This window comes from Nipponia nippon, unplaced genomic scaffold, assembly GCF_047370975.1.
Source record: "Nipponia nippon isolate SJK-2023a ecotype South Korea unplaced genomic scaffold, ASM4737097v1 scaffold_5, whole genome shotgun sequence".
In the NCBI taxonomy this organism is placed as follows: Eukaryota; Metazoa; Chordata; class Aves; order Pelecaniformes; family Threskiornithidae; genus Nipponia; species Nipponia nippon.
Window position 1 is genome coordinate 93,060,546 of NW_028262369.1, and position 8,284 is coordinate 93,068,829.

The window sequence follows — 8,284 nt, forward strand, 5'->3', positions numbered from 1 at the left end:
TGCTGTATTACTAGAGACAAAGGAATTTTAAAAGACCCATTCACCAAACAATGAATTATATGAATGCGTAAAACATTTATTACAAATCCACTGTACTTAGCAGCAGTTCAACCCAGTTGTACTTTGACATTGCAGCGTCAGCCACAAAATCAGACAGCACAAGCTTGCGTCACTTACCGCAGGCAAAATCCATTTCAATCAATATGAAGTAAGTGCTCTATGTGTATATTGCAATCACTGTTTGGTGCTCCACTTAATGCACTGCAAATTGCAACCTGTAGTATTCAGTGAGCTGCACAAACATTATTAACAAATTTATGATTTATAATGCAGCTGTCTTTTTTGAGGCACCATACTGACATGGGCAATGAGACATAATCCAAAACCGGCACTCTAAACTGCCCTTGCATTTAATTACTGAACTCTGGGCAAAGTTTACTTGTAATTCCTCATTTAAATTGGTCTGTCTTTCCAGTGGCTCAAAACTACTTTTTGAACTATCGCTTGATAGATCTCTTCTGAAACAACTGGATTTCCTGGTGACTTCAGTGGGCTTTCTGTTGGGTTCAAAATGATTAATTATAATAGAGTACTTCTAGAACACCTGCAATATTTTTATATCATAAAAAAGGTAAAAAGAAATAATAGGTTGAGATGAGCGGCAATGTCCTGAAGGGGAAAATATATCTTATTTAGGAAATGGCTTAGTTTATGACCTTCACACTCAGAAGAGAACACAGATGTTTTGATTGATCTGCAGTACAGTCTTAGCTGTAGCTGTGACCAAGAAAGGGCAAATTTCTCGGTCTTTTTCAGCAAATAAAGAAAAAAAAGTCAAGCAAATTAGTAAAGCACAGTTAAACACAGCCAGGAAGTCATGGATCTTTTTTTAGTAATTATGAAGAAGGTTGTTCATCCTGAGAGCATGTTGTTAAATTCCAAATACTGGAATTAAAAAAGAAAAAGACAGCACCTGCCTTTTCCCGAGAGGAAAACTAAGTATGATAGTTGAGAAAATAATTCAAGTTGTAATGTTAGTTCTACATACATCAGCAGTTGCATTGGATTAAGTCTTTTGTCTGGATTTTGTATGGCACAAATTGTAAATCAAAGTGCACCTTACAGGCTTCTCAGTGAAAAGAAGTTTGTTTTTTTTAAATGGATAACATGATTGTTTAGCTGTGACCATAGTATAAATTTACTGAATCGTTTTGGAAAACACACGCTTTAAGAATGTAACTTGGTGGAGCTTTTATGCTTGCTAAAGCATGTGGAACCAAAATGACTCCTCAGTGGAGTCCCTGCGTTAGTGGTCTGGACTCCTTCCACGTTGCTTTCAGTATAAATCTTGAAGCCATTCTTTCTGTGCTCTCTGTGTGCATATAATTGTTAGTAGAGCTTGTTGCATGTAAATATAAGCAAGACTGAGGTGAACACTCAGGTATGAATGCAGCGATTAGCATTTCCTTAACTTAGCAGTGCTACCAATTCCAGCGGTCCTACTGTGTTTTAAAGTTAAGGATGAATTTAAATATTTATGAATATTTATGAACATGAATCAAAGCGCGTGTTTCCATTTAGAATGGAAGCCTCCCCAGGGAAGGCAAACTGAAGGTATCTTATTGGGGAAACAAAAATCTTTCTTAAAAAACATGGTAAAAATGTTAATGAGTAGCCTTCTAAAGGAGAAAAGCCAATACAAAAGGTAATATTCTTTTCTATTCCACTTGTGGAACTCACAGGCTAAAAGAAAATGGTCAGAGCTGGTTGACTGAATTCAATCATGTTATAAGCCCACCAAATTCATTGAGTTTTCAGGTTAGCAATGGATTTGGCTTTGGGATAATAGTTATTTGTAAGAGTAACCAGGATCTGCAAAACTTTTCTTTTAGTTGGAGCATTATTTCTCGAGGTGTTCTGTGTTATTAATACACAGCCTTATGTTGCTTGGCATGCTTGGTTTACTAAAGTAATCCAAGTCCTAGCCACTGTCATGCTAGGACTTGAAATAAGTAGGCACGTTAACCATGTATGTTGTTGTAACTGTGCTTATTTACCTGTTATGTAAATGTCTTGCTGCATATTTCTAAATGATTTGTTAGTCAAGAGCAGATTGAAATGCATAATCCCATTGCACATATCAAACTCTAAGCATTCGTCACTTTAGCTGAAAAGTAAAGAAATGATCAGATAATTTGGAAAGAAAATAGGTACAAATTTTGCTGTCTGGTTAACACTTATTAGTCAGAATTTTGCAATTTGGATATCACTTTTCAATCAAATTGCTAGGGAGCTTGTTTTACCTAGTAATGCTTTTCTTGTGTTGAACAGTTACTCATTAAGTGATCATAATACAATGAACTGCTGATAGGATATTCTGTAAACCCTTACTGAATAACAGTTCTGAGCCTGTGGAGCAGCAGCAATGGCCTCTTCTGTGTTACAGAAATGTAGTCTGACCTGTAGCGTCACCTTCTGATTCAGCTGTAAATTCACTTGTAACCAGACAACACAGCAATATTTCCAGCAGTATTCATATTAGATTTGCTTTAAGTAATGCTAACCATCACGTAATCCTCCATAGTGCTAGTCTTATCTCAGGGACAACACCAGTGGGAGAGTATGAGTATCGTGACTATCTCCTTATAGTCTCCCAGCAACAGCCGGTGTTTTTTCCAACTGACAGCATTTTCTGTGAGATGTTTGCATTAAGGTGGTAATCATTAGGCCAAAAGTTTGCTTTGATTGCTGATATGGCTTCTGTGGAAGAAGCAGAAGGAGTGAAAGCTTCAGTATTTGAATCTTTCTTAATTCCTGTGATTATCTGAACTGTATTTTCACTCTGGTCTGTAATTTTAATGTCTTGTGGATTTCAAAAGAAACAATTTTGAGGCGTAAATCTGATTTTGGAATTAATGTATGTGGAAAAATAAATCCTGAAACTTAAAGACAGAAAGATGTTTGTATCTGAACTCAGCAAGTGAAAGCAGGCTCCAGATATCCTCTGTGGAGGCATTCCTCTGCCAAGCTCCCTCTTCCAGATGAATGAATAAATGCAGCTGCAGTACTAAAACCTAAACATTTACATCGTAAACATCTGCATAGTTGGAAAGGTCTTTGCTTTGGCATTCACTGCTGTAATCTACAGATATCAATATTCCTGCCTCTCAGAAACTCAATAAATGCATCATCAGTCTAAAGCCGTGGCTAACCATTTGCATAACACTTACTGGGAGCCAGGGTTTCATCTTAGTCCCTTGCAGAAGATCTCTTTGGTGACAGGGATTCACAGCCAGTCAGAAGTGATGGAACATGAAACTTCATGCTCAAGCAGACCTGGAGGACCCAGGAAGAAGCCTGTTTCATTAGCCCAGTCCTACTAGCGCAGAGGAGGCATAAGCACGCTTCTGCAGAGTTCTAGAGGCAGGTGTAGGAATTTGTTGAAGCAGCTGAAGAAATTCAGATACTAGGTTTTTCTGTTGGTTCCTTGGCTTCCTTTCCAAAGCAGTAAAAGCTCTGAGAAGACCATTCTTATCCCCAAAATTCAGATAGCCCCCAACAGTGGCACAGAGAGGCCTCTGCAAGGAGAGAAATGTGGGAATTTGAGTATCTAGCACACAGGGGAAAAAAATTGTTAAGACAACATTTGGCAACAGTTACTATTTATTTATTTTAGACACCAACCTTCTAAATAATTGCAACAATCTCAGATGTTACCATGGGGTATTAACTTGAAAATTATGACTTTTTAATATCAGTATCTGTAAGCTTCATTCCATCTGTTCTTTCTGGCCCACATTTATGCTACTGGTATCTGTCTGGTTGCTCGTGCTGCACAAGACTGACACTTGGCCACGTGCTTAAATTGAGTCTTTTTTTATTTGTTTGTGTATCCAAATGGAAAAAAAAAATCTATTTTACTTGTACTCACATTTTGGAAAATGTCTATTTAATTAACATTTTTGATAGAACATTTCTATGCAAGATAAATGCATGGTAATTGTAGATTGCGGAATTGCAATTTTTGTGTATTAAGAAAATAATTATATTATTTGAAAGATAGCCATATATTTTTCTTTTGATTTAGAATACTACTGGAGTTTCAACAATGTAATATTTTCTAGAAACCTGGAAATAAATGAGGATTTATTATGGCTTAATTTACACAGCAGAGAACATGGTAACGGTCAGGAATTTGGCATAGGACACATTGTTTGCTTTCGCCACTGTGTGATTCATCAGAACTCTTGCTAGGCTGGTGGTCACAAAGCAGTACAGTGTGCTGCCAAAGGCGTCAGCAATCTTGGCCACCTTTACGCTATAAATTTTAGTGACACAACTGTGGTGGCTGTGGCAGGTCTAATAGAGAGGCCACCTGGTGAACGTCATCCTGAGCTTGTGCAACCGTGGAGCTGCACTATGCAAATTTAATAGCTTAGATCTTGGAAGCATCAGAGATGCATCAGTACAGCATCACATCTGAGCTAAAAACCCCAACTTCTCTGCAAGGCTACACTGACTCAGATACAGACCAGCATCAGCTCTGATGTTTGTCTAAACAGAGGCTCTTTCAGTTGTTTGTTTCTGCAAAGGCTTTTGAATAGCAAAATGAAAAATCTACTTGTCTTCAGTATTTAATGATGAATACACCTGCACTGCTGCCATCCTGAGCTGATTTAGCTGGCTCTAGATTGGAGATGTGTGTACCTTTTCAATTGCATTCTGTAAACGTGTCTAAATGGAACGCAGACATTGCAATCCAGCTAGCTGTGCAAGCCATCAGGAGTTCAGACGGTCACACTGGAGTGTTTGGTACATGGCATTTAGGAACAGGGAATCATAATGCCCCCCACTCTCTGGGATACATCTTCGTTAAGGACTTTACTGGGGTCACTGTAGCTGGACATGCCCTCCTGGTGTAGCTATGCTAGGTATACTAATGGCTTCCTATCAAAAATAGCATCCGCTGTAAAACACTTGAGACCTGCGTACGGGAAGCGCTACATGGGAACTGCATAACGTTATTCCCCATTAGAAGGGAAACCATAACCATTCTTATCATTCCCTGTAGCAGGGAAACCATACCACTTCCACTAAAGTCTGTGTTGTCTGGAGTCCCAGAAGAGGATTGAGTTCTGTGATGAGGCTAATTTAGTAGGAGAGGTTTAATTATTTGATACCACACAAAAAATAGAATTACCGACTTTTGCATCCTTTCCAAATGTGACATTTCCAAGCAGGTCTGTAATGGCAGTCTCAAAGGACCGGCGCAGTCCCCAGCACAGCCAAAGGACAACCTGTTGCTAAGCAACCAATATAAGTGCGCTGCTCAACATTTATTTCATTTGGAAAGGGACATATTCTTTAAGTACTTTATCTTGGCTACTGAGCAGAAAGAGTTTTCCAGTTGTTTTTCCAGAGCTGTGCACATGTGTAAAATAGCCGGTGTTCACAAATGTGCAAGTTAAAGAGCAGGTGCCAGAGAAGAACATGCAAAATTGAAGGTTTGAAAAACTGGCACAAGTATTTTAGCACTTTCTAACATCAGGGTTCTGAATTTGCCTCTTTGTTTCTGTCTTCATCCTACTTGAAAACAGGCTGCCTTGATAGTATGTATGTGGCAGAGCTGTCTGCAGGGTTTACCGATGTTTGTTGATGCACCCTCTTTTGAAGAGTGCTGTGTCGTGGTTTTCCCACTGACACAGGGAAGTACTTTCTCCCTGATAAACAAAGGCCAGAAACGGACCCCCACTTTCCAGCCTGAAGACTCCAAATCTCAGATTCTATAATTGTTTCAGAAAAGCAGCTAAATAGCTTTGGAAAGGAGCATTTAATGCCCTACATCTAACACTACTCTAACTTTAGTGCTTGTCCCTGTAGTGAAATAAAACCCTATAGTTCTGCTAGACTTGCGTCTGCATATCTGAAATCAGCCCTGGCCTGAATAGTCTCTAGCTGAATTGTCCTGAAGGAGTTGTTCATCATGTTTTCCAGTCTAAAGCCAAACAAACAGGAATCAGATAATGCACCAAAAAAAAAAAAATATGGGAAGTTGGTCAAAATCAAGAATGCCGTTTGGTTTCTAATGGCCATAATAAATGCATGCTTTATTGCATGTGATCTTAAAGACATATATGCCATGCCTAAGTGTGGCTGCATATATGGCATGCCTGTGAGGCAGGTGGGGCATGCCATCTTAACGTATGTCCCATCTTAATGTATGGAGGAGGCTACTTTTGGCTGGGAAGAAGTCTGTATGCATTTTAGTTCTCCTCTCTAGCAGATGTAGCAAGTACATTCATTGACTGATCTTTTAGGTTTTTTTCTGACCAGGTTTGCGGTCTCATCCAAATGCTCTAGGATGTAAATTATTTGTGGGTAGCCCAAGAACGGGTACAGTTCAGGTCTTCTATGGGCTCCACAAATGGTAAAATATAACTTTCTGTTGCCCCAGACATTGCACATGTGAGAGTTTCCACCTGGTCATGACCTCCTGCCTGACAGATAGCACAGTGAATTTAAGCTCAGCTCTGTCTGTGTAGGGCCATCTGACACAGCTGCAGGTTTTCCTGGCCACTGTCGGTAATTCCTGCACCTCTGTGTCACGCTCCAGAAATTCACAACCAGGTGGAGACAGATAGCAAGGGCCATGCTAAAAACCATCGTGTTGCACTAGGACACAAACTCAGCATAGAAACTGAGAGGCATAAGTCACTCACTGTTATCAGACAGATTGTCCAAAATACCAGTGAAGGTGTCCTGTGTCTCAAACTCACACACTCAAAGTAGGTAGGGTGCCTGGGTAACTGAAGATGCTTTTGTTTGTAGCCACTGATGATCTTTCTGCTGATGATCCAATAGACCATAGCAGATATAGACAGATGTCTTACTGTCCCTTTGATCAAGTGAAATGGATACAACATTTGCCTTTGACTGGTATTGTTTCCAAATGATTTATTTTGTTAAAGGAAATAAAGTGTGGGAGTACTGCACTGTTTGCAAGCTAAGCTGTGTCTTGGGAGCAGCAACTAACAACTACATCTTTTTTTAGAGCTGAGAAAAGTAAAGCACGGTGTTGAAGAAGTGCTGATGATCTCTGCATGGTAGCCTGCAGCTATGGTGACTTAAGAGAAGAAACTAGGTGTCAGAATATTCAGATACACAAATCTCTTCCTGCCCCTCGCCTTCACTAGTACCTCTGCTTTTTATGCTTAAATAGGGAATTGTCTTCCAGACATCTCTTTATTGAAAGACTCGCCCTAGCTCTTTGCCTCATGTCTATGGATTCATAGGATTCATGACACAGAGTTCCCACAGCTGAATCAATACTTCTTTCATATCTCTGCTATGGTATATGCAGGAACATGGCTTGCCAACAGGCTAACATTACAGTGCTAGATCATATAACATAGCTGTCACATTTGGGAGCAAGAGAGCAAATTTGCTCCTTAACCTGGCCGCCTGGTCATGAAGAGATTGGTTTTGATTTTGAGATGGAAATAATTGCTATTTTCAATCCCATGGGTTTGATCTGTTAAAGTGAATTATTGGCTGTCCTGCTTTATTTAGGGCATACTCTCCCAAAGCTGCTGCTTCCTGTTTCTTTGGAACATTCAGTCTTCAGTGATCTCACATTGCAGAGAAGCACACCATCCAGAAAACAACCAACCCTGTCACAAGGAGTAGACTTGAAGAATAACTCCAAGGTTAACTAACCAAATCCAAAGCAGACTTGCTTAATGAGTGAACAAGCAGGGAAATACAAGGGTCCATTTTTTTTTATCAAGTCCAAACAAAATTACAAAGTCAGAAAAAGGATGAAACAAAATAGGCCACTTGTTTTTCAAGTAGCTTGATTTCAAGTTGCAAGATTCATAACAGCATTTATGTTTTCAAGTATGTTTGAAAACAGCATAACAGTTTTGAAAAAATAAGCATTTTTCACTAGAAACAAATTAATCAAGAAATGGTTAACCAGCTTTTGCAAGAAGGCACCATGGGAGTAGCATACCTTGAAATAAAACTATAGAGGAAATAAAGTACAGAGAAAACCACAGCACAAATAAAAGGCAAAGCTATCTTGAGGAAAGAAGTGTAATACTAAATTGAGTAGAGGGCAAAACATGAAATGTAGTTTCATAAAAAATCTGAGCTAGCTCCAGTTAAGCTTAACTTAGGATGCAGGAACTGTTTGCCATAGTAGCTGGTGAACTCCACTAGCATTAATCACTAAGGTGATCTGAGCCATTCTCCTGCCAGATCTTGAGCCAGCTTGAGAGGCTGG